General features: G+C 38.5%; 1 protein-coding gene and 1 pseudogene across 2 annotated transcripts in view; both read right to left on the bottom strand.

Annotated features, from left to right (window-relative positions):
* LOC123629050 (F-box-like/WD repeat-containing protein TBL1X) overlaps nt 1–27818 on the bottom strand; it is a 1209717-nt gene that overhangs the window by 636840 nt on the left and 545059 nt on the right. The window lies entirely within an intron of this gene.
* Nucleotides 15198–26571, bottom strand: LOC123629024 (annotated as a pseudogene).

The following is a 27818-nucleotide window of genomic DNA, read 5'->3' as shown; positions in this document are numbered from 1 at the left end:
CAAAGAGTAGATAAGAGTTATTGAATGAGTAGGCTTATTTGATAAATTATATGACAGATAATGTTAAATGATTAGTGATACCAAGTCTTCCTTCAATTGCATTTTTTTTTTTAAGATGGGGTGCCACCCTGTCACCCTGGCTGGATAGCAGTGGCATGATTAAAACTCACTGTAACTTCAAACTCCCAGACTCGGGTGATCCCAGCCTCCTACGTAGCAAGGACAACAGGTGTGCACCACCACGCCGGGCTAAGTTTTAAATTTTTGTAGAGATGGGGCCTTGTTATGTTGCACATTCAAACTCCTGGCCTTGAGCAATCCTGCTGCCTCAACCTCCCAAAGTGCTGGATTGTAGGCATGAGACACCATGCCCAGCCCTTTTAATTGCATTTATGGGTATATTGATATACATATGTCAAAAATTATACAAGTGTACAGAAATGTATGTTATCAGTCATAATTCTGTGTGTGTGTGTTTTTTTTAACTTTAAAATGCTATGTGTAATAGAAATGACTAAATTTCCTTGACAATTATAAACTTCCATCAGACTTTTAACTATGCGTGTTCTACGTTTTTGCCATTCACACTTATTGTTTTGCAATCTTCTCTGAAAACATTTACAATCAGATATGTGAAAAAGACTTCAGCAAGTAACTTTTATATACATGTTTCCAATAACTTTAAAATCAACAGACTAAATAAAGATTTCCAGAACTCTAATGAGAAACTGGTGGATTCTTGAAACTACTAATGGAGGTTGTTTGAAACATAGTTGGTCCTTTACTCAAATGTTTTGTCTTCCAGATTTAAAGAAATTTTGTCTCTTAAGCTCTCTATAATTTACTAAAATCTGGTACAGCATAATTTGGTAAAAGAAAACAAAAAACATTTGGGTTGTTTTTCCCCCTCTGCTACCTTGATTCCCCTCTATTTGAAAACTATTTTGAGTATTCTAATGACAATATGATTATGTGCATAAGCCCAATAAAATCTGCTTTCTCTTTACAGTAGAATACAACTGAAAAAAATGGTTATATTGCCAAGAGTTTGACTAAACTGTCATATTTTAAAAATATGCAGAACATGCCTAACTTCAAGGGTTCTCAGCCTCACAGTAGGCAAATAAAAGTTAACATCTCTCCTGGCAGGCCTAGGATCCTTAAGACTGCGAGTAAAATCTGAAATCTTTCTGGTTTGGCTTTCTAGCCTAAAGGAGTTTTTAATCTGAGATTCCCACATGATCATTGTAGAAGAAAAATGTTGTTTCTAAAAGGAAACAACAACAACAACAACTATGATACACCTGTTACTAGATTGTAACTCTGTTCATTGCTTTTAAGTTCTTTTTTATCTACCTATAGACTAGACTAGGTCCTAAATTTGTCTACATTCCTCTAACCCAACTTTGTTCCACACAGTTACTGAAATGGGAACTACTCTGTTCCAGAAGGCTTAGAAGCTGCAAGTAAATAAGGATTACCAAAAAAACTCTCATGCCTGATATATGAGCCACACTGAAAGTTCACCAAACCACCAAATGCTACAAACAGACGTTTAAACTACAAAAAAACATGAGAGGTTGATGTTTTCCACACTGTAGAGTTTTTCCTAAGCCATCAGTACAAGACTCCATATCATTAATGGGATTCTCACCTCCCCTCAATGCTACCTTTTCCATTCGACAGGATAATACTATAATTAAAATTTCACAGTCAATAACTACTATAGGTAACTTGGCAAAACCTGATACAAGAAATCCCCTTAGTGTAGCTGGTGGACAACTTTGAAAACATCCCTAACACAACTTTTTGTTCAAATTATGCTGGTGGTCCCTTTTATAAAGTTGGCATTCTCTGCTTTCATATACAAAATAATCAGAAAGTCTACTCAGTGGCTACAACAGCCTCACCCAGCTTCCCCTGGAGTCTTTTGACCTGTTTAGTTTGTTGCCCGTGGGCTTGGGCTCCTAGTTAAAACCATTACAAAAACTAAATTTATTATCTCATTATTAGTAATTATTTTTATATGATAATTTTTAAACTTTGTTCTTATTATCTCTCTAATCTTTGTAAAGCCAACTCTCCTCCCTAACAAGGTAACATTAGCTCAGCGCCTGGAGATAACTGCTGATGCTTATGGACTATTCTGCAAGCGTGGGCTAATAGTCCACGTCATCTCCTATGATAATAATGCCTTATTCTGGAATACCTCCTGAAGGACCTGCCTGTGGCTGTTTTAAAGTTAACTTATATATATTTTTTAATATACAGAGTAGTACATTCTAAAATAATATGATAAAAAGCATAGCATAGTTCAATATATAAACCCATACACAGTCATTTATTATCATTGTCCAGTATTATGTATGTACATAACTATATGAGCTATACTTTTGTATGACTGGAACCGCAGTAGATTTGTTTTCCCCAGCATCACCACAAACTCATGAGGAAGGCATTGGTTGCACCATGACCTTATGATGGCTACATGTCAGTGGGCAATAGGAATTTTTCAGCTCCCTTATAATCTTACGGGACGGCTGTCTGTTCCACATGCAGTCTGCCACTGACGTTTCAGTCATTATGTGAGCACCTCACTGTATTTCCTGAGCAAACTCAATAAAATGACAACAAAACCAAAAAGCCTTTCATAGAACAGTTGCAGAATGTTTGTTTTAAGCCAGCGGTCCCCAGCCTTTTTGGCACCAAGGACCGGTTTCACGGAAGACAATTTTCCCATGGACAGGGTGGAAGGGGAGGAATGGTTTTAGGATGATTCAAGCACATTACATTTATTGTGCAGGCAAACCTCTCTGCTAGTGATAATCTGTATTTGCAGCCGCTCCCCAGTGCCAGCATCACCACCTCAGCTCCACCTCAGATCATCAGGCACTGGATTCTCATAAGGGCCCGCAGCCTAGATCCCTCACATGCGCAGTTTGCAGTAGGGTTCCGGCTCCGTGAGAACCTAATGCCCCCTCCCTCCCCGCCATCTAACAGGAGGCAAAGCTTATGTGGTGATGCCAGTGACGAGGAGTGGCTGTAAATACAGATGGAGCTTCCCTAACTGGCCTGACGCTCACCTCCTGCTATTCGGTGGGGTTCCTAACAGGCCACGGTACTGGTCCGCAGACCAGGCCGGGGTTGGGGAGCACAGTTTTAAGCCAACCAGCATGTCACGAAGGCTGAACTCACATCCAATAACTTCTCTTAAATTATATTGGTAACTTAATTGTCTCCCTTTCCACTTCTTTGAAAAAGTAAAAGTGTTCTCTAAATAATTCAGGGTATTAAGTTTGGGGAAAAGCACTGATTTTACAGCCCGTGTTTTACAGAAATACCTGTGTTCATATACTCACTATCTACAATTGCACTGCCTACCATTGAAGAGACCGTGGATAATTCCTTCATCTCCCTAACATCGATTTTCTAAGTGTGAAATAAGCATAATGGTTACTCTCCAGAACTTGTGCAAGGATTTTAAAAGCATAACTTATATAAAATGCCTAATTCTGAGAAAGCTTCTGAGAAGTCAGTTATATGAAGTCAGTAGCAACACCTAGCAGAGAACCGAAGCAATGCACCCTATACCCTTCTCTATTAGTAAGAAGGACTATGAGTATATTACACAATCATACACTTTCAGAAGTTCCTGTTTGTTGTTATTAGCTTATATGTCCAAAAGTCTCTGGCTTCTGCTTCTGGCAGAGGGCACACCTGGGTCTCTGAAGGACTCCTGCTAAAGAACAACTGTGTCCTTGATAGGAGTTCAGATGCACTGTTGTGTCTCCAAGAGCAGGATTTCAAAGACACCATTTTGTGCCCACTCTTGCTATTAATGCTTCTATTCAGCAGTACTGTACTGGAACAACATTGTACTGACATGCTCTTCAGCTGCCATCACAGAAATTTCTATTTAGCTTCAGAAGTTTTTTCAATCATTCTTCCTTAGAGAAGTCCTCTGACTCCTTAAATTGCCATTTTTATAAGCCCTCATGCTTCTCCTTCAAATAACTTACCACTGAGACTACTGTGTGTACATGTATACTTTGTGTGTATATGTAATTATCGTTAGACTGTAACCTACAATGGCCAGAAAGTTCACTTATATCTATCTGCTGCCTTTCAGGTTTGATTGGTTCAGATGTCAATCAATATTTTAAAGTAATAAACACAAAAATGAAAATAATTTGCCCCCACACACTTAGAACACCACACAGCCGCCATAAGAAGGGCATAAAGCTTTGGATGGCTATGTTAAATTAGCATTTTTCCATGCACTAAGAAAAGCGACATGCAAAGTATGCTGATGATGACCAAATGAGAGAAGAACAGAAGAGAAAAACTTGATCCCCAGCCTGGTTTCATGTGAGAAATAAAACCCTCCCCGACATCCCCAAACTCAGCCTCGACACTGAGAACTGACACCACACCTTACTGTCCACATTAACATGCATCTGTGCTATTCTGCAATCTTTACTAGTGAGACTTTATCTTTCCAGGAGCCTCCTGCTGAGGTAAGTGGTTAGATTGTTCATTACAGAAATTTCCAGAAAGACTCATCAACTCTTGAAGGAAAAACATCAGCAGGTGCAGTTTGCACACTCAGACTCTTTGAATCCATTGCCTCAAGATGGTTGCCTTGCTGTTTCTACCAATCCTGGGCAGCTGCATTGTGATCCTTACCTAATCCCGACAAAGCCACCCTTGGCCCCTCTGCCTCCCCAACCCCCTGCATTGGAAGACTCATCTTAAACCAAACTATAAATTCTCAATAGATTCTGACCTTACCTTCTCTTACCTTACTCTTACACAATGTGAAAGTTCTATGAGGTGGTGTCCCCCTTACTCTGTGGTGAGAAATGAGGTCAGATTTTTCCTATCTCCAGGTGTGTGTTGGTGACATTTAGAGGTATAATTTGGGTAACATTGTGGGAGCCAGATTTCCACACATGTAAGCCACAAAATGACTGACACAATTAATACACAGGTAAAGACGTACATCTGGTTTAAATTTGGGCAGCATTGCATCAACTGAACTCCTCTTACCAGCTAAGACACAGTTTACTAAATATATTCTGGAGGAGGCTTTGAAAACATCTTTCCCTACAGTATCTAAGGGAGTAAGGGTTCAGGACATGCTACACCAAAATATGGCACCTTGGTATTTTAGAAAACATCAGAAGCAGGTCGTAAGACCCTTGTTCTAGAAGGGTCCTTCCTATACCCAAAGGAAAGGAGCTGGCAACACAAGAGAGGCCCAGAAGACTCTAAACACAGGGTTGTTGCTGAATTCCCCCCAGTTTATTCCCAGTAGATCAGACTACCTTTGTTTAACCATACTTCCACACAGCCCTCTGCTCTTCATCAAACCTAAGCATAAAAATGCACAGGTTTCCCTGTCTCTTTGTTCTTCATTTCTGAAGGCTCATGTCTTCATTATCAGCCTGTCTTTTGTCATAGGGTGTCACCCATGAACCTTGCAATGGGTGAGGAAGAGATATTAGTATTACTTTTTCTCCTGTACAGAGAATAAAAATCCTCTTAGTATAAGATTTGGAAAAATGCCAAGAGTTCATCTCACAGAACAATCATAACATATATGACAACCAGTAATAATAAAGAGTTATTTAGGCTGGGTGAGGTACTTCATGTCTGTAATCCTGGCATTCTGAGGCTGAGCTAGGAGCACTGCCTGAAGCCAGAAGTTGGAGACCAGCCGACTCCTGGCCTCAAGCAAAGAGAGATCCCTCACTCTACAAAAAAAACCAGAAAAATTAGCGAGACGCTGTTGCACACACTTGTAGTCACCGCCACTCAGGAGGCTGATGCCGGGGGAATCACTCGGGCCCAGGACTTTGAGATTGCAATGAGCTATGATGACACCACTGCACTCCAGCCTGGGGGACAGAGTGAGACACTGTCTCCAAAAACAAAACAAAAAAGTCATGTGACTCAAATTCATACCGGGACGTGCACAGGATTGCCTGAAGACTTCCACATCCTTACTTTATTGTAGAAACTTTAAATGGAGCATGAAAGCACCGCAGATGAGCCTAATTATGCTTCTATTTTATCCAACAACTTTTCATGTTCTTCATCCATATGTAGCTCCTTTGTTACCTACACAAGATTTGAGAACACATAACTTTGCCAAAAAGCAAAAAGGAGTTGCTAAGAGAACATTAGAAAAAGACGAATAAGAAGCCTGATTTATTTTAAAAGCTTCTAATATTAAATACCTCCTGGCTGGTCTAAATTAAGGGAAAAAGTAATAAAGCAATTGTAAGTAATACTAGAAATGAGAAATTAGTTATAGCCAAATCTGTAACTAAGATGAGGGGGATTAAAAATTAATGATAAGGGATTTATAATTATCATTTATAACAATCAAAATTTTTTAAAAATTAAAAATAAGTATTGTTTTAACAACAAAATGCAAACTACCAACCATCACAGAAGAGATCAGACAGATAAAAGAGTTACCACTTTTTAGTTACCAGAGTCTGATGATTGTTTTGGCCCCTCTCTAGTCAAATTTTAAACAAGATATAATTGCCAGGTAATATAAAAATATAAGAAGTCGATAATTCCTCAGATTCTCCCATCGATGTTGTCAGATACCTGCTGCAGTTTTCAGTATAAAGTGTATTTTACAAACAAGCAACGTTTTTTAGCTGGTAAGATGTTAAAGCCATTGTCATTCAAACAAGACCAAAACAGGGACACATGTTATAACCATTGCTATTACATTATTGTTTTGAAGGATGAGGCGTTAAAAAAATGCAATTACAAGTCCAAAATTGGAAAAGTGCTTGTGAAATGTATGGTAGCTAAAGGGTAGCCTCTCTCAAATATAAATCACTAAAAGGAAAACATTTATTTTTCAGCAAAACAAATGGGAGATATTCTTGAGTTGATCAAGCATTTGTACACTTAACAAAATATTTCAAAAACATTAAAAACAAAATGAGAGCAGTCTCTGATCTTAATGCAACAAAGTGAGAAAAAGATAATGTATGCGAGAGTACAACAGAACACTTCCATGAGATATCTTTGAAAACTGTTTCTTAAAATAGTTTTTGGTCAAACAGCTGCTGGCTCACTAGAGAAGGAGGAGTATAGTTGACCTTGGACAGAAAGGAACAGAAGGGAGAGCCTAGAAAAGATCAAAAGCGACCTTCATATTATAGAAAGGAATAAACTAACACATGCAGTATCTGAGCGATTAGAGGAACTAAAAAGAGTATCTCAAATTTGTGCTGAAAGGAGTGATGTTACCTGTTTGCATCACGGTAGAAAGGACGATTGTATATGTAATGAGCTTTCTGTTTGCATATCTGAGGCATGGGTAGCAGAGATGTAATACTATCAGTTACAATTGATATGGGGGAATTCTTCAGGCTATGCCAAAATTCTCCCTAAGATTAAAACTTGGTTTTTAGAGACAATTTCCTATATTTTGGAAAAATCAAAATAATGCATTAAAAGAAAGAAAATGTTCAGCTGAAGTTAGAGAAGAAAAACAAGCAGCATTATTTTGAAGTTGTAAACTAAATCCGGTATACACGTATTTCTAAAATCCATTTGTTCAGGTACTTATCCCCACACCCATTGATTAGATAACACCTGGGAAGGAGATGCTGATGAAATTGATCACGTTTAAGTGAATCAGATTCTAGATGATTTATCTGATTAAAATCTTGGAACAGTGGAACCTAGCAATTAAAGAGCTGGGCATTAATTTGTACACAGCCGTACAACAACAACAACAACAACAACAACAACAACTGCTCAAAGTGACATCTGATTCCAAAGATCCAGAAGGAATTATGTTAGGTTTTTTTTTTTTTTTTTTTTCCTTTTGAGACAGCGTCTTGCTCGGTTGCCTGGGCTAGAGTTCCCTGGCCTCAACCTAGCTCAAAGCAGCCTCAAACTCCCGGGCTCAGGCGATCATCCCTCCTTGGCCTCCCAGAGTCCTGGGATTACAGGTGTGAGCCACCGTGCCCGGCCAGGTTATATACCTATGGGTTCATCCCCAGCCAATCAATACACCCAGTTGCCTAGCCGTTTCCCCACCAAACTATCTGTAAACCTCCTCCCTTTTATTTTCACCTGGGCTAGAGTACTGTGGCATCAGCCTAGCTCGCAGCAATCTCAAACTCCTAGGCTCAAGCAATCCTCCTGCCTCAGCCTCCCAAGTTGCTGGGACTATAGGCCTGCACCACCAAGCCCGGCTAATTTTTCTGTTTTTAGTAGAGACAGGGTCTTGCTCTTGCCCAGGCTGGTCTGGAACTCCTGAGCTCAAGCCATCCTCCTCCCTCAGCGTCCCAGGGTGCTGGGATTACAGGCGAGAGCCACCATGCCCCGCCTAGGTTAGATATTAATAACAGTTTTTAAAATCCTAAATTTAGAATTACACTGTTACATCTTTTCATTTACTTGATAGTGTCCTTTGACAAAGGTTTTTAATTTTGCTGTTTTGCATTTTGTTTACTTTTTTTTTATTGCTTGTGTCTTAGTGTCGTATCTATCATTAGGCTTCAACAGCTCATAGGCACTCTGAAGAGGAAATGGACACATAGGACACATAAGTGAACTCAGATTAGCAAACTACATGTAGTGTAACATCTGGGGAGTAGTTTATGACCTCGTATATTTGTATTTTGATGGGAATGTTTTGAGATAAAATAAGAGCAAATGAATGGAGTAATAGAGTCATGTAATTTTTGTTGTATTCATTCCTTAGTTTGAAGATACACCAAATCACACTTTGTGAAGAGAAAAAATATAAATTACTGGCAAAAAATTTTTCAGTTTTTCAATTTTAATTGCCTATACAGCGCTTGCATTCACCATAGAAATTAAGTTAGGTGTATTTAACCGCTGAGAACAAAATATATAGTTTACCTTAAATGCAACGAATTTTTTTTGAATAATAGAAATTACGATTCTTCAATTCCTATTTCTTTTTACTGTAATTTGAAAAGAATTTTTTTTGAATAATAGAAATTACTATTCTTCAATTCCTATTCCTTTTTATTGTAATTTGAAAAGAAACCAGGGTCCGTGTTAAAGTAATGTTGAAACTAATGTCTTTTGAGCTATTTTCTAACACCACTGAAAGATAAAATGAGTCTGTTAGTTTGGCAACCTTTGTTCTTAGTGAATCCCATTCAGACTTAATGTTGACAGGACCATTTCACTTCCAACCGCTTAAGATCGCTTGTGGGCCTGACTGAGGCAAAAATATTTAACAACTGCTGAGACACAGACATAAATGAATGTGAAAGGTTGTAGTCATATAACACAACAGTGCTTTGACTTACTATCTACTGAATTTGGGGGATGAGAACGATGTCTCAGGAATTGGGGTCTCCTAGGAGCCCAGGGGAGCATATGTTTAACCTCTGGTATAAAGGCCCAATCTTGGAAGAACTGTGAATGAAGTCCTTGGGCATAGTGACAGAATATTAGACCTGAATGAGAGATTAAAATGAATTGAAACATCAAAAATTCACTGAAAGAAATATTAGGTAAATTATCAATATCATATTACACAGGTAAATTGAATCTTCCCTCCCTCCCTACCCCTATTTTTGCATTCAAAGATTGTTACTTTAAAGAAAGACCAGTGTCTTTTTCTTTTTTTTTAAAAAAGTGGATTGCCACTACAATTTCTTTCTCTAAACCTGGAGGTATTTTTGCCCATTTCACTGATTGAAGCATAGGAGAAATATTTCAAGAATCTAACACATGCTATGTACTATCCTAGAAGGTGTAGATCAAAAGCAATACAATCTCTTTTTATTTAAACTTTATTGACCACCAGTTGCCCAAGTGAGGGTCCCCACTTCCCCTTTATCTAATGACATGCATGCATAATATGTGAGGTCCTTTTTTTTTTTTTTTCCCCAGAAACAGGGCCTCACTCTTTCTGTTACCCAAGCAGCCCTGAACTCCTGGGCTCCCAAGTAGCTGGTACTACAGGCGTGAACCACCACACACGGCTCTTTTTACCCTTTGCCCTTTTTAAAAAATATGTGTTTCTAAATATAGGTACATAAGAGCATAAACTTCACCATTTTAAGTGTAGAATTCAGCAGCACTGTGAAAGGAAGGCAGTGGAAGCTGACCACTGCAAGAGTATTTTGTTCCAGAATGCCGTTCTGCAAACTACCTACCTCACTGCAGAATGTACTTGCTGATGCTGCAAACAAAAATCACTGCCATTTGAGAGAAACTGAATTTCTTCCCCCAAACCTCTGAATCAAGGACTTCTGCTAGAAACCAGTGAGTGTTATGCTAATCTTTAACCACCAATCAAAATCATCGGTTAAGAATGAGCCCATGACTACTAACTTCCTCTTATTTCCTTAAAAAACCCTGCCCCCAAATAGCTGTTTGGGACACAATTTCACACGCTTCTGGAAATCTGTGTTCCTCAAATTGCAACCTGAAAACTGCCAGTAAATTTCCTTATTTGGAATTCAGTCTCTGCGACACTTGGTTGGTAGTACATTCACCACGTTGTGCAACCATCACCTCTATCTAGTTCCACAACATATTACCGCCCCAAAAGGGAAAGCCTGCACCCATTTGTTGTTGCTCCCAGTGGTCTCTCCCAGCCAGTCTTTGGCAACCACTAATCTGCTTCCTGTTTCTACGTATTTGCATTTGCTAGGTGTTGGGGTATCGCATGCAAACGGAATCACTGAGTCCTTGGCTTCCTGTGTGTCTGATTTTTCCAAGCAGCATAATGTTTTCATGGTTCACCTATGTTGTAGCACGTGTCACTTTTTGCTTTCTTTGTGTCAGATTTGGAACTGGTATATATTTTTTCTCATATATTAAGCAATTTCCAGTTTTAGAACATCGGTTTTTGAGTATGAGTGTAATTTAAGGATTTGATTCTAAATTAAGGTACATTTTGAATTGAGGCAAATAACAATATATTTCCATTTTATTTGTATCCTTGGATACTAAACTTTATTAGATGACTAGGATATGAATTATGGATTTCATATTTATCTTTTGCCTGCATACAGTTAATTTGTTTTTCAGTTTCTAATGTTAACTTACTATAACATTTGCTGGATAAACCACATTTGATTATGCAAATTATTTCTATACACTTCGGGATCCTTATTTTATTTTCTTAGGAATTTTGGCATCACTCTTACTCAGTCTTGGTGAGACTTTATCTGTGTTAATAGGCTGTGTCCTGTGCAACCTACAGATGTTACTGCCATTTTGTTAATATGGCTTTAAGACTTGTACAGGGGAGGGACTTTCCTCCTATTGAATTTCATCAAAGATGTCTTAGAACATAATTTCCCAAATCTGACTTCACGATTTTTTTGAGGATGTTGTTCACTTCTTTCACTTGGTAAGCCATGACCACCTAATTTTGTAGTAGGGTGGAGTAAAATGTAAACATTGATAAATTGGTGGCTCTAATTCATTAGCTGTGGATAGAAATTTAATTGATATTTGTAAGAGATTGTTTTTTAAGTCGCTAGTCATGTGAAAGTGAAGAAGAGAATGACTTAAAAAGTTTATCACTGTACAGTGTATCCTCCCTCCCCCCAAGTAGTTCCTTTATAGCCTATCTTAATACTTCCCTGGAATTGTTTGAGATCCAAGGTCCTCTGTTTTTCTTTTAAGGAAACATATTTAAAAAACAGAATAACAGTCGTTCCAGAAATTGGCCATTAAATAGTTGTCGGGATATATTAGTCTTCTGATACTTTATTGTTAGCATAGACAATAGCCTGGAATTCCCAATTATTTGGCAGTCAAAATTTACAAGGAATATCCAGTTACTCTTTAAGTAGAAGTGAAGAAACAACAAAAATGTTTACTATAAATTCAATAAACAGTGGTGTGTGTGGTATGCTTAACAGAAGTAGGTTCTCTTTAAGCTTTTTTTTTTCAGCTTATTATCTTTAAGCTTTTGTTACTTACCTCAGAGGTATTGATAATGATTAAAAAAAAGCTCGTTAGTATCTCCTTTTGCTGTATCCTCATCCTTTGATGTAAAGGAACACAAAATAATGTGCGATACAGTCGGTCTTGCACTTTTAAGGAGAATAGTAGGAACGTCAGGGCGGCGGATTAGAAGCAGAGCAAGTACGCAGCATTTTGCTTGAGAATGGATAGGTTGCTAGAGTGCTAGCTCGTGGTGGATTCGCTGGGGTGCAGTTGGGGGGGGGCGTGTTGGGGCGGAGAAACGAGTATTTTATTACAAAAGTTAAGGCAACAAAGTCTCTGGCAGAAATAAGCTTTGGACAGTAGAATATGTTCCTGAACTCTTGCCCCTTCCCTTTTAAAGGTGCAGTCATATGCTTCCACTATGTTCAGAGTATTGAACAGCAGTGACTACAGTCCAGCCGCACAGCAACCGAATACCCTCGCTTTCGGGAAAAACTCTTCCTTCTTTTGCACTGACAAGCCCAGCTTGAATTATCAGCGTGAAAGGGGAGGAAACTGTGAAGGGAGCGGACAGGACCGGGTCAAGCGACCCATGAACGCATTCATGGTCTGGTCTCGCGATCAGAGGCGCAAGATGGCTCTGGAGAATCCTCAAATGCAAAACTCAGAGATTAGCAAGCGGCTGGGCTACCAGTGGAGAACGCTCACAGAAGCCGAAAAATCGCCATTCTTCCAGGAGGCACAGAGACTACAGGCCATGCACAGAGAGAAACACCCGGACTATAGGTATCGACCTCGCCGGAAGGCCAAGCGGCTGCAGAAGAGTGGCAGTGTAGTCTCCCCAGGTCGTTCTTCAATACTGTGCAGCCAAGTGCACGCGGGTGAGAGGATGCACGCCTTCTCATACAGGGACAGCTGTACCAAGGCCACACATTCAGGAATGCAGGACCAGCTATTGCCCACGAACGCAGCCAGCTCGCCTCTCGGAGCCAGCTCGCCGCTGCAACAGGCGCGCCACAGCAGTTCGACAAACCTGCGTGACAGTCGGTTAACATTGGCTATGCAGAGCTTCGCAGACGCTCCCTTTTACCTTAATAATGTACAGCACTGACTTTCTCACGTTTGGTCCCGATATTGATTTCCTTTCTTCTGCCAACAAAGGCCTTCTTCATCTTAACTTTACTAGTGTTCCATCTTTAATTTCAGAACAAGGTGGGTAAATATGTTTAACATAGAAAGAGGACATTCAGAAGTGATTCCACCTATGTTTGGTGTTAACAGAGGGCCGCCTTGATAAGAAAGGACACTGCTCTTTATTTTAAACAGCATGCTGAGAGACAGACACGAAAAATCATGCTATGGGGGAAAAATAATGTTGCGCTTTGATGGAAAGCTTATGTGCCCTGTAAAGCAGTCCTTTCTACAAGGTACGTTCATTGCTCTCTCAGCTACTTTATGTGCCTCTGTGAGTTCTAGATATCTAATGAATGGATATGTAAGCTCTGTCAAACTTGTTTGGTAGTTTTTATTGTCTCCCTTGCTCTCTGTGGAGAAACCAGTTTTTCCTCCATTTACCAATCAATTCCTTTGCTCCACCAGAGTCTGTGTGCTTTGACATTGACTTTGAACCAAGTGTAACATCTCTCTGCTAAAATGACATCTTTAATCCGCTTCATTTCTGTGTCTGTGTGAGACTGGTTGTTTTGCCTGTGTTCCGAGAATTTCCTTGTAACAGTGGCGATCTATTCGTTTTCTTGGCTCACTAACTTTTAAGTTTATGGAATAAAAAGTAGAAGAGAGTGTTGAGAACACGAACAATTCAGACTAAGAGGGTGGGAGGAGGGGGGCTGGGGACCCAATCTGGTTAATTTGATGAGCTTTCAATGAAAATTTAAACCACAGATGCCATGAAATTTGCATAAAACCTGAAATAGAAAACTGGCAATTTACAAAGAGAGCCATCACTTTTTACAGTAAAAATAATTTTTTTTCACCAAACTGCCATTTATTTAGCTTTCCTTCCTTCCAAGACCAAGCTGATGTCTAAACAAGCATCAAAATCCAAAGTTCATTAACATCAGTATGAGTTTCAGTAAGGTGAACACTACAATGATATACAACTACATTCTAATAACTCAATGCCCAAGAGCCCTGCAAAACAATTGTGAAGGCCCAGGATTATCACAGTATGCAGATGCACTAGGAAAATCATCACCTACTTAGTCTCCTTCATTTTGGTGGGTTTAACATGAGAAAAATTATCCACGCTACAAGGCGAGATTTCATTTTACAGCTGTAGTAACCAAATACATAAAAACTTGAATCTGTCCCAACAGCTTCTCAAAGATTTTTCCCACAATGTCAGAGGCAAAAATTACAAAATCTTGCAAATGTACAGTTAATAGGACCCTGGTGGACACTAGCTTAAAAAAATACACGCTCTGTAAGACACTGAAGGCTTGATTTTAGCTTCTGCACTGTTCCTGTTAATAGCAATGTCTAATTAAAACATCTGTAAAATACCGGATAGTTTTAATTTTACATAAAATTTCCAAAACAACTGTTACACACTATAATAGATATCGGCAACGAATAGGTTATTAATGGAAATATTATTGTAAATGAAAACCAGGTTCTAAATTTAAATTAGTCCTCTCTGGCTAATGAGGAGAAAAGAAGTGACCCGTGCTGGGAATACAGTAGAAAATCTAGTTTTCAACATCTGTTGATGCAAATTCACTGTCTCACTTGGGCTAAAGGACAACTGGCTTTGCTGCTTATCTCTTATACTCTGCTTGCCACTTCTGATGGATCTCACAGTTGAACTCCATATTAAAACTGTAGCCCAATGCACCTTTTAATGCATTACTTTATCATGTAAAAACCACCATTCAGCTTTATTCACAGTCTGAATTCCTCCCTTGCCCCCTGTTTTCCAGTGAGGAGATAGCAGAGAACACTCTCCCCTGCAGTTGCTTCTGCCTCTGAGGCCTGCCTAACCTGATGAATATTTTAAAAGAAATGGCACAAAACCTCAGCTTTCCCTTTCTTTGGGCCTCAGTTAATCTTCAGTCACAAAATAAAACAAAAGGGATTAGTGAGGCTTAGTTGCTGGCTGCAATTCAATACCTTTCTTTCTAATTAATGCACAATAAAAGAGGCTTAAAACATTATCACCATTGAGTGGTATGTGTCTGTCAATGCTGGCATTGAGTTAGTAAGGGATTCACTGGGGACAACAAAAAGCTGCGTTACAAGTTGTTTCAGATGCACATGGTGGGTGACAGCAGATGCTGCAGAATGTGGTCCACAGCATGAGGAAAGCTCTCACCAGTTAAGTAAGGAGATGGATTAATTTTTTCTTTACCTGCTGCTCGGTATTTCCCAGTTTTTTCTAAGATACCCGGCATGCCAACATTCAGAGCTCCACCAACATTGGCCCTGCAATCATCTCCTACCATGACAGTCTCCTCAGGTTCACAGCCAGTTCCCCGCAATCCTTCCAGAAAGAATGTTCTCTCTGGCTTTCCCTCCACTGTGGCTTTGGTGTCTGTGGCATACTCTAACATAGTGACAAGTGGTCCAGGCCCCAGGGCTAAGCCGTCTTCCTCTTGTAATACTCAGCTTCGTGGATTGCTATCAGAGGTGCCCCATCCAGGAGCAACCGGAATGCTTGCTTCACAATTTGATAATGAAAGTGTTCTGGAGCCAATCCTATGACCACAGCGTTAGGATCACTGGTTTGTATTCCTTGGGTATTTTCTTATATATACAGATGTTGCAAATGTAGTCCTAGACCAAATGACAAAGATTTCTTCCGGACCAGGGACTCTGCTCATATATCCCAACTCCAGCTCACTGCTGAAACACATGGAATCTTAACATTCCTTTGAAATCAGGTAGTGCCCAATCATCAACTAGCAGCACAGGTCTGACGTGTTTCTGTTCTCCTAAACCTCTGGCTGAAGTCAGAGATGTGACTATCTCATCTTCAGAGATATCAAACCCTAATTTTCTCAAGCTTTCCAACAAGTCTTGCTTGAACTCTTTAGTCGTGTTGGTCACAAACCTGACCATTACAGAAGTATCACGCAACCTAAGTGCTCACCAGTTAGTGCCAATTTGATGGTGCCTACATGTGGTGCTTGTTTTTCCATCCTTGTAATACCTCACTTCGAAGGATGGGCTCCAGCTCCACCCGGGATAGTACAAGAGGTGCTAGTTCACCATTGTTTTTTGTGGCTGAGTAGTACTCCATGGTATACATAGACTACATTTTATTAATTCACTCATGGATTGATGCACACTTGGGACGTTTCCACCTCTTTGCAATTGTGAGTTGTGCTGCTATAAACTTCCCAGTGCAGATGTCTTTTTTATAAAATGAGTTTTTTCCCCTTTAGGTCGATGTCTAGTAGCGGGATGGCTGGATCAAATGGTAGTTCTATTTTTAGTTCTTTTAGGTCTCACCATATTACCTTCCACAGAGGTTGTGCTAATTTGCAGTCCCACCAGCAGTGTAAGAGTGTTCCTATCTCTCCACATCCATGCCAACATTTGTTGTTTTGGGATTTTTTTTCATAAAAGCCATTCTCACTGGAGTTAGGTGCTATCTCATTGCGGTTTTGATTTGCATTTCCCTGACGATTAGAGATGTTGAGCATTTTTCTCATGGGTTTGCTGGCCATTACTCTACGTTCTTTTGAAAAGTTTCCATTCGTGTCCTTTGCCCACCTTTTAATGGGGTTATTTGATTTTTTTTCTTGTCAATTTTCCTAAGTTCTAAATAGATTCTAGTTATCAGCCCTTTATCGGATGTGTAGAAAGCAAATATTTTCTCCCATTCTGTAGGTTGTCTGTTTGGTCTAATGATGGTTTCCTTGGCTGTGCAGAAGCGTTTTAATGCAGGTCCCATTTATTTATTTTTGTTGCTACCATGATTGCTTTGGGGGTCTTCCTCATAATTTCTTTGCCTAGGTCGATGTCTGTAAGAGTTTTCCCAACATTTTCTTCTAGAATTCTAATAGTCTCATGTCTTATCTGTTATCTGGCATGAGTTGATTTTTGTGAGAGGTGAGGGGTGTGGATTCAGATTCAATCTTCTGCATATGGCTATCCAATTCTCCCAGCACCACTTATTGAATAGGGATTCTTTTCCCTAATGTATATTTTTGTTTGCTTTGTCAAAGACTTAGATGACAATATGAGGATGGTTTTACATCTAGGTTCTCAGTCCTGTTCCAAAGGTCTATAGCTCTGTTCTTGTGCCAGTACCATGCTGTTTTGGTTATTATAGTCTCAAAGTATAGCCTGAAGTCTGGTGGATTGATGCCTTGCAATGTGTTCCTGTTTTAAAAAATTAAACCGTATATGGGTATGTGTGTGTGTGTGTGTGTGTGTGTGTGTGTGTGTGTGTGTGTGTGTATGTATTTCTTCCAGAATATTACGGAGGCACAAATGTTTAGGTTACATATATTGTCTTTGCCCTGCCCAAATCAGAGCTACAAGTATGGCCATTCCCCAGATACTGCGGACTGCACCCATTAGGTGTGAAACGCATTCCTTCCTCCTCCCTCCCACCTGCCCTACACCTGATATATATCACTCTACCCTATGTGCACATAAGTGTTGATCAATTCATACCAATATGATGGTGAGTACACGGGTGCTTGTTTTTCCATTCTTGTGATACCTCACTTAGTAGAATGGGCTCCAGCTCCCTCCAGGGTAATAGAGAGGTGCTAGATCACCATTTTTTTTCTTTTGTTTGTCTATTTGTTTTTAAGAAATTTGGTTTTTATTAAAAAGCTGGGAGATAAAGTTCTTGACTTCATCTCTGAAAAACCTTTTTTCTCAATACATAATTGTAGATATTTATGTGACATTTTGATATATGTATTCAATGGGTAATGATTCAAACTAGGGGGTATATGGGACATCTGTGACCTCAAACATTTATCATTTGTGTTGAGAAATTTCCAAATCTTCTCTTCTAGCTATTTTGAAACATACAATGAGATATTGATAACTATAGTCACCCTGCCGTGCTATCAAACACTAGGATTTATTCCTTCTGTGTTTTTGTAACCATTAACCAGTTCTCTTCATACCTCCCACCTCTAAAAATCATTTTAACGTTAATTTTTAATGATTACAGAATACTTGTTCTCTTTGACAAAGCAGAAAAAGAAAACCATTGTTTTTTTGTGGCTGACTAGTATTCCGTGGTATACTTTCATTTTGCTTAAGATTGCTTTGGCTATATAGGGTCTTCTCTGGTTCCATATGAAGCATAGAATTATTTTTTCTAGATCTTCAAAAAAAAAAAAGGAATGATGTTGGTATTTTGATAGAGATTTTGCATTGATTCTGTAGATCACTTTAGGTAGTATAGGCACTTTAACAATATTGATTCTGCCAATCCATGAGCATGGTAGGGTTTTTCCATCTGTTTACATCCTCTGCAATTTCTTTTCTCAGTGTTTCATACTTCTCCCTATATAGGTCACTCACCTCCTTAGTTAAATATCATCCTAAATATTTAATTTTCTTTGATGCTATTCTAAAAGATGTTGCAGCTTCGATTCCTGCCTTGACTGTTAATTGGCATATATGAAAGCTACCGATTCGTGTGCATTGATTTTTTATCCTGAGACTTTGCTTAATTCATTTATCAATTCCAAGGGTCTCTTGGTTGAATCTTTGGGGTTTTCTAGGTATAATAGCGTATCGTCAGCAAAGAGTGAAAGTTTGACGTCTTCTGCCCCCATCTGGGTACCCTTGGTTTCCCACTCTTGTCTGATTACTCTTCCAAGGGCTTCCAGCACTGTGCTGAACAGAAGTGGAGATAGTGGGCAAACTTGTCTGGTTCCAGTTCTAAGTGGGAATGCTTTCAATTTTTCCCCATTCAATATGATACTGACTGTGGGTTTATCATATATGTCATTAATACTTTTGAGGTATGACTCACCTATGCCTATTTTGTTAAGAGTTTTTGTCATAAAAGTGTGCTGAATTGTGTTAAATGTTTTTTCTGAGTCTATTGAGAGGATCATATGCTCTCTGTTCTTGCTTTTATCTATATGGTAATTACATTTATAGAGTTGTGTATGTTGAACCATGCTTGTGTCTCTGGGATGAAGCCCACCTGGTCATGATGAATTATTTTTTGGATGTCCAGTTGAATTCAGTTTGCTAAGATTTTACTGAGAATTTTTGCATCTATATTCATAAAGGATATTGATCTGTAGTTTTCTTTTTTTGTTGTGTCCTTTTCTAGCTTTGATATCAAGGTGATATCGGCTTTGTGGAATGCGTTGGAGAGGATTCTATCCTTCTCAATGTGGTGGAATAATTTCTGCAGTGTAGGTACCACTTATTCTTTGTAGGTTTGGTAAAATTCAAGTGTGACCCTGTCTGATCTGGGCATTTTTTGAGTTGGAAGATTGGTTATTGCTGCTTCAATTTTGGTGCTTGATATTGGTCTGTTCAGGAATTCTGTTTCTTCCTGATTGAGCCTAGGGAGGTTGTGTGTTTCTAAGAATTTGTCACTTCCTCCACAGTTTCAAGTTTGGGGGCATAGAGACTTCTCCTAGTGTTCAAAGATGATGTTTTGCATTTCCATGATAATCTGCTATGACTCTCCTTTTTCACTTCTCATGGGGCTTATCAGAGTCCTTTTCTTTCTTTCCTTTTTTTTTCATTTTCTTTTTTTTGAGACAGAGTCTCACTCTGTTGCCTGGGCTAGAGTGCTATGGCATCAGCCTAGTTCACAGCAACCTCAAACTCCTGGGCTCAAGGAATCCTACTGCCTCAGCCTCTTGAGTAGCTGGGACGACAGGCATGCACCACCATGCCCGTCTAATTTTTTCTATATTTATTTTTAGTTTTCCAGCTAATTTCTTCCCATTTTTTAGTAGAGATGGGCTCTCACTCTTGCTCAGGCAGGTCTCAACTCCTGAGCTCAAACGATCCACTCACCTCGACCTCCCAGAGTGCTAGTATTACAAGTGTGAGCCACTACTCCCAGCCTAGAGTCCTTGTCTTTCTACTTTGGGTCAATCTAGCAAGAGGGCTGTGAATTTTGTTTATCTTTTCAAAGAACCAACTTCTTGTTTTATTAATCCTCTGCATACTTTTTTGTTCTCAATTTTGTTTAGTTCTGCTCTCATCTTAGGTATTTCTTTTCTTCTGCTGGATTTAGGATTGGTTTGCCATTCCTTTTCCAGTCCCTTGAGATGGTTCATTAGTTTGTTGATTTGTGATCTTTCTGTCTTTTGGATGTGGGCATTTATCGATACTAGTTTCCTCTCAGAACTGCTTTTGCTGTCCCCCACAGATTTTGATAACTTGTGTCTCTGTTATCATTTAGTTTGGAGAATCTTTGGATTTCCATCTGGATCTTTTCCTTGACCCAATAGTCATTCAGCAATAGATTGTTAAATTTCCGTGACTTTGTGTAGAGGTGAGTGTTTCGGTTGGAATTGATCTCTAATTTTATGCCACTGTGGTCTGAGAAGATACATGGCATAATTTGTATGTTTTAAAAATTTGTTGAGATAGTTTGTGTGGCCTATGATGTGATCAATTTCAAAGAAGTTTCCAGGAGCTGATGGGAAATATGTACATTCAGTGTTGTTTGGGTGAAATGTTCTACAGACGTCTGCTAGGCCCACTTGTTCTAGAGTTCTGTTTAAGCCCATTATTTCTTTGCTTATTTTCTGTTTGGAGGGTCTGTCCAGTTCTCTCACTTTGGTATTGGAATCCGCAGCTATTGTGGCATTGCTGTTTATCACATTGTTTAGATCAATCTGGGTTTGCTTTGTGTATCTGGGCACTCCTGTGATGGGTACATAAATAGGTAGGATTGTTAAGTCTTCTTGTTAGATTTTTCGCTCCACCACTAGTAGTGACCATCTTTGTCTTTCTTTTGTTTCTTTAAAGTTTATGCTATCTGTTATAAGAATGGCTACCCCGGCTTTCTTTTGGTTTCCATTTGCCTGGAAATTTATTTGCCAACCCTTCACCTTGAATCTGAATGCATCCTTGAGGATAAGATGTGTTTCCTGGAGAGAGCACATACTTGGCATGTGTTTTATGTTTTTTTAATCCATTCAGCCAGCCTATGTCTCTTCAGTGATAGGCACTTGCAGTTAGGGACTTTTTCTCATGAATAGCAAGCATAGAAACTAGGAGCTTGTGTCTAATGGTGACCTGTTCTCCATTAATATACATTAGCTTAGTAAAAGTCACACCCATCAGTGCTATGACAGTTTGCAATCATAATGACAACCCCTGGAAGTTTCCCAAATAGGATAAAACTGGGGAGGCCCCTTAGTTCTACAAACTCTCCACTCTTTTCGTAGAGAAATAATGGATCTTCCCCCTAGCATTTAGCATATCATAAGGTGTAGATGTAAAAGTAGAAGTGTGGTAAGACCCCAGTGTGTTCTTCATTCACAGAGATCAACTGATTCCCCCTCAAGAAATGTACTTTCAATTTCTCTTCTATGCTGACAAGCCTGCAATAAAAACTGCTTGTGTGGAAATGCTGTGTCTGTCATCTATCCATGGCACCTGCCAGGCTTGTGAGTCTTCCAAGCCAGGAGCCAAAGAACCAGGGCAACACCCCTCTGAAAAATCAAGCTTGAAAATGGGGTAGGTATATGGTTAATTTTCTGCAGACTGTTACAAGAATTCTCTGAAACTTTTGTACCATTTCATATTCCCATCCTCAATGTATGAGATTCCCATTGCTCTACATGCTCAACAAAATTTGAAGTTGTTATCGTGTTAAATTTTAACCACTGACTGTGGGTATGTTGTGATCATAATTAAAATTATTATACTTAATTCTTTATTTTCTTCAAGAACAATTGTTCCCTCATTACCATTCCTTCTCAGAATATCCAGGTAATAATCAATTTTATTTTTGTTTTAAATATTATTATTGTTTTCTAATATCTCTATGTTGTTTTCAATGACCAAAAATTCTGCTGGTATTTTGACTGAGACCTTATACAACTGGCAGCCTAAAGTAGGGGGACTAAGAAAACTATAGGCATGTTTTGTGAAAACAAAACAAGTAGTCCAAGACCACTGTGTGGTAAAGAGTGAAGGTATTCCTCATATTTTTTCAGAAAATTTTTTTAAGTCTAAAGGAAAATATAATTTCACTTTCTCTTGTTATTAAATAAGAAGATGACTCTTGCTCCTCACTTTCATGATGAGCACTGCATTTAGAAAACTTGTAAATTCTTTGTTTGTCCCTTTGAGATATACATAAAACTTTTAAAATAACTAACCAAACTTCCTGACAGAATGACACCCCCAGAGATCTTTATTAATGACCTTGAAGCCTTCCCTTTGAAATGTAAACATCAGTAAACTTGGTACTTACAAGTCCCCATGAAGGTGGGAGTTTAGCCTAAGCACCTGGTCTCAAGCTCTAATCACCTGCTTGTGATAGAGATAAGAGAAACTTCTTTAGATAAAGATGAACATTTGGTAATCTCAGTTTAACCTAACATTTGGCACAAATAAGGATTCTGAAATGTTGAATGCTAGTTCAGTTCAAAAGCCAAGACCAAATATTTAAACTCCCTCACAGAGTTTAGGGGTTCTCTTTGATGAAATGCACCACAGAATAAGAATGACAGTATTCATATTGATGTTTCAGGTTAAGGTATTGGGCCTGATTAGATTCTCTTGATGTCAACTAAATTATTTTCAACGGTATGAGGTTGCTTTGCATTATTATGGAAAGATAAAGTTCCTTTTCATTAAAATAAACAGACAACAGATTATAAAAAAACTACTTGAAATGTATTAATGTTTGTCACATACTTATTGTAGCAATAAACACATTTATTCTTGGTGTACTTGACAAGTCATTCAAAATGCTTTAAAAACATTCAGAAAAGTTGCAGATGTTGTATCCTAGATGCTGTATAAACATTATGTAGTAATCAAATTATTTTTCCACCTTAGGTCCTTTTATTTTACCACATCAACAACTTGAAATGGAGCCATTAAATTTGTTCTCGGTAGAGCTTAGTGATGGGCACCAACGTGAAACCCTCATCCAAAGTCCAAGGCTTCCCACCTGTTGAACCTAAGAATACTGAGTTATAGAAATGCCCCCTGTATTTCTGGAGACAACATTTGATTTCAGAAGTCAAATAAGGTTTTGCCTTAAAGAAAAAATAAATGTGTTAGTTCAAAAGCTGCCTCACCTCAGGAGGGTATCTCATTGGTCAGTAACAGCTGCACTTCAAAGAGACAGCTGTAAATTGGACCTATGGTTCTCACCTGTTTTGAAAGACAAGATAGGCCTCTCCTAGAACCAAAAGGTTGCCGAAGCTGACTGACAAAGACCCCCAGAGATGAGAGTTCATCAAATAAATATGCTAATGCCCAACGTGGGCCTTGAAGTAATTAACACAAAGCACAGCTCATGTTGACTTCTGAGATCATCTCTGTCTCCAAGAACACAATCACCGGAGCCAAGATGTCTCTGTTTTTTGCTAAGGTAATAGCCTTATCAGAAAACTTAGAAGTTTGCCCCAAGAAGATTTTGTAACTCATTGTTCCCCTAGATAGAATTAATTAAAGGATCTGTAGTAGCCTTTTAGGAGACTTTGACCCTAAACCAAACTGCCTGTTAGTATATAAATCCCATTGCCCTTGGCAACAGGAGCCTGTATCTACCCTACATAATACCTGCGTGGAGTTTCAGTCTTTGATATATTTTTGGCAGGAAGAAATATATCCATCCAGACACCCTTCTTACATCTATTTTCATAAACCTTTACTTTATAAACTATATCTTTGGCTCCATGTATTATTATCATTATTTTATTTCTAATTCTGTTTCCTACTATTTTTTTATCCTTTGCCATGACCCCTGCCTGAGAGACCTGATCGGAAGAAAAAAAGCTCTTTGTGGGGAGTGTAGCTAACTCCCCGCAAACTGGCATAGTCAGCAGGATATGCTGATAGGGTCTTAAAGGCAAAAGGCTTTGCTCCAGCCAAGAGTTCCCAAATCGCATTGCAAGGGACCTGGAGAGGATTGAAAGTCACTCACATGTCTTACCTAAAGAGAGGTAAGTGAATTCTCCAGGGCAAAGCAAATTATTATTCTGTCTGGATTAAAATAACAAGGAAGTCTATCTTCTCTGAGTATGTGGAATTGTTGAGAGCTCATTAAAGAGTTCTAGAATAGTTGCCAAAAAGAAAAATCTCAAGGAATTGTTACATTTAATTTCCAAGCACTGTGATTGGTTCCCACCTCCAGGTGAGTTCAAAGTACAGCAAAAGCAGTTGGCACTGAAAACATTAAGAAAAGTGCTCTGTAAAAGAAAAAATAAAAAGATTTCTCTACGTATTTGAAAAGTCTGCTCTGTAATTTCTCAAGCTCTACAGCTATTTCATTCTAACTCAGAATTCTCTTTCAACGAGATGGAGGATATCCATCTTAAAATAAGCTTAATAAAAGATCTGGAGCCTGTTTTTAGGAGAAAAGAGACGGTCAATTGGGACCTTCTGTCTGCATTGGGCCAGGATAAGACAAAGCCAATAAAAGTAGGTATTGATCCTCTTCTTGGGTCTATAGAAAATATAGGAGAAAGAAAAAGAAATTCTAAAGAAGAACTTTCACTTTAAGAGCTCTCTGCCGGCCAGGCATGGTGGCTCATGCCTGTAATCCTAGCCATCTGGAAGGCCAAGGCGGGTGGATCGCTCAAGGTCAGGAGTTCGAGACCAGCCTGAGTGAGACCCCATCTCTACTAAAAACAGAAATAAATTATCTGGCCAACTAAAAGTATATATAGAAAAATTAGCCAGGCATAGTGGCGCATACCTGTAGTCCCAGCTACTCGGGAGGCTGAGGCAGGAGGATCGTTTAAGCCCAGGAGTTTGAGGTTGCTGTGGGCTAGGCTGATGCCACAGCACTCACTCTAGCCCAGGCAACAAAGTGAGACTCTGTCTCAAAATAAAAGAAAAAAAGATGATCAGGTTATTACTCAAATTCAACAGTGCTATATTAGAGCATAAAAATAGATAACTTCTAAACACTCTGTGTTTTCTTGTATAAAATGTTAATGAAACTTATGTAGATTTTATTGCTAGATTGCAAGTTGTGCAAAAAATGGTTAGTCTGCCTGATTTTAAAAATTTGATGTTACATATATTGACTTTTAATAATGTTAATTCAAAGTGTTGGTGGCTTTTATAACCACTGCTCAAAAAATTTTTAAAGAAAATTTTGCCAAAAAGTTAAGTCACAGGCTTTTAAAATGCAAATGTTCGCTGAGGCTAGCGGTGGGAAAAGCATTCCCAGAAAGCAAAAATCTGTCATAAAATGTCTCAATTACGGCCATAAAGGACATTTTAAAAAAGTTTGTAAACAACTTTCTGGAGCTTTTATCCGTAACTGGAGCTTTCTTACATTAAAAGGAATTTCAGTGCATTTGAGTGTAGTTGATTCAAATTATTTTGGAGAAATTTCAGTTATGATGAGTTCCAATTTTGATTATCTTCTTCAGGCTGGAGACCATATTGCACAACTTCTGTTGTTACCTTACATACAAATTGGAACATCTGATGTTCTAAGGCAAGGAGGTTTGGGGAGTACTGGAACCTTACATACAAATTGGAACATCTGATGTTCTAAGGCAAGGAGGTTTGGGGAGTACTGGAACTAAAGTATATTGGCAAAATTTTATTAATGACCATAGACCTCAATTAGAAATTAAGTTAAATGACAAATCTTTTGTTGGACTTGTAGATCCTGGAGCTGATGTTACAATTGTTTCTAAAAGTTTTTGGCCAAAGGCTTGGCCTTTACAACAAGTTCCTACTGTTCTTACTGGAATAGGAACAATGACTGATATATTTCAAAGTCAACAAATTTTAAATTGTTCAGGCCCTAACGGACAGATAGCCATTTTAAAACCTAATGTGGCTAACATCGCTATTAATTTGTGGGGAAGAGATTTGTTACAGCAATGGGGAGCATACATCAATATACCTAAAATATATGTTCCTGCTAAACAAATTATGGTAAATATGAATTACAACCCTTGTTTTGGTTTGGGTAAAAGGAGCCAACGGGCTAAGACTTTTGAGGCACCAAAGGCACATACTTCTTGGCATGGTTTAGGCTATCCAAATTTTGGATAGCAGCCAATGCTACTGAAAAGCACCATTATGTTCTGGCTTTAAATTGGATATCACAAAAGCCTATATGGACAGCGTAGTGGCCACTAAACCAAGAAAAGTTGGGTGCTCTTCAAATATTAGTAAGAGAACAGTTACAAGCAGGACATATAGAGGAGTCCAACAGTCCATTGAATTCTCCTGTATTTGTTATTAAAAAGAAATCTGGCAAATGGCAAATGTTAACTGATTTAAGAAAAATCAATGCAATTATACAACCAATGGGAACACTGCAGCCAGGACTTCCCTCTCCAGTTATGATCCCTAAAGACTGGCATATTATAATAGTAGATTTAAAAGACTGCTTTTTTACAATTCCTTTACAAATATCTGATAGAGAGAAATTTGCCTTTACCATACCTGCATTAAACAATCAACAGCCAACTAAGCAATACCAATGGAAATCTTGCCTCACGGCATGCTTAATAACCCAACTGTATGCCAACATTTTGTCAATCAGCCTTTAGATATATTAAGAAACTGTTTACCTAATAGTTATATTATTCATTATATGGATGATATTGTATTTGCATGTTCATCAAAACAAAAATTAGAAAAATTGTACCAACAGGCCTGACAAATTTTGCTTCAATTCAGTTTAATAATTGATGAAGATAAAGTCCAACAAGGTTACCCCTTTACTTATCTGGGGTCTCTCGTTGATAGAAACAAAATAATTCCTTGAAAGGTTCAGTTACATATTGACAAATTGCAAACTTTAAATGATTTTCAAAAGTTGTTAGGAGACATAAATTGGCTTAGACCTATGTTAGGAATTCCTACTTATGCTTTAAGTAATTTATTTGATTTACTAAAGGATGACTCTGATCTTAATAGTCCCCACCAACTAACTCAGGCAGCTCAGGAGGAATTGGCATGGATTCAATCTCATATTCACACAGCTCATCTTTCTAGAGTAAATCTTAAAAAAGGAGTAGATTTAATTGTTTATCCATCAGAACATTCTCCCTCTGCTACCTTAATTCAAGAAGAGGGTATAATTGAATGGATTTTTCTACCACGTAAACAACAAAAACATCTTTCAACATATTTAGACAAAATTGGTCAAATTATATTTAAAGGCTGCCAAAGATTAAAATGTCTAAGTGGCCTGGATCCTGAAAAAATTATTGTTCCTCTTACTAATTCTGAAATTCAAATGGCTTATCAGCAAAACTTAGATTGGCAATCAGATACATCTGATTTTATAGGAATTATTGATAATCACTATCCAAAAAATAAGTTGCTCCAATTTTTAAAATTGACTCAGTGGATATTACCTAAGATAGTAAAATCCATGCCTATGCCTCATGCTCCTACCTTTTTTTCCTGATGGCAGTAGCAATGGTCAGGCAGGTTATTCTGGTCCTTTAACTAAGGTATGGACCACCCCTTACACTTCAGCACAAAAAGTAGAATTGCAGGCTGTTACGCAGCTTTTACTAGATATTACTTGACCCTTAAATATTGTTTCGGATTCACAATATGTTGTACAAACAGTTCTAGCCTTAGAAACAGTTACTATTACAGAAACTGATGAAATTTCCAAACTATTTCAGCAACTTCAACTGATTATACAGAATTGCCAGTTTCCACATTTTATTACCATATCAGATCTCATACTAACCTTCCAGGCCCCTTAGTGGTTGGTAATGAAAAAATAGATC

Source organism: Lemur catta, chromosome Y (genome assembly GCF_020740605.2).
Source record: "Lemur catta isolate mLemCat1 chromosome Y, mLemCat1.pri, whole genome shotgun sequence".
In the NCBI taxonomy this organism is placed as follows: Eukaryota; Metazoa; Chordata; class Mammalia; order Primates; family Lemuridae; genus Lemur; species Lemur catta.
Note: the sequence above shows the minus strand (reverse complement) of the source record. Positions and strands in the feature narration are given on the sequence as shown.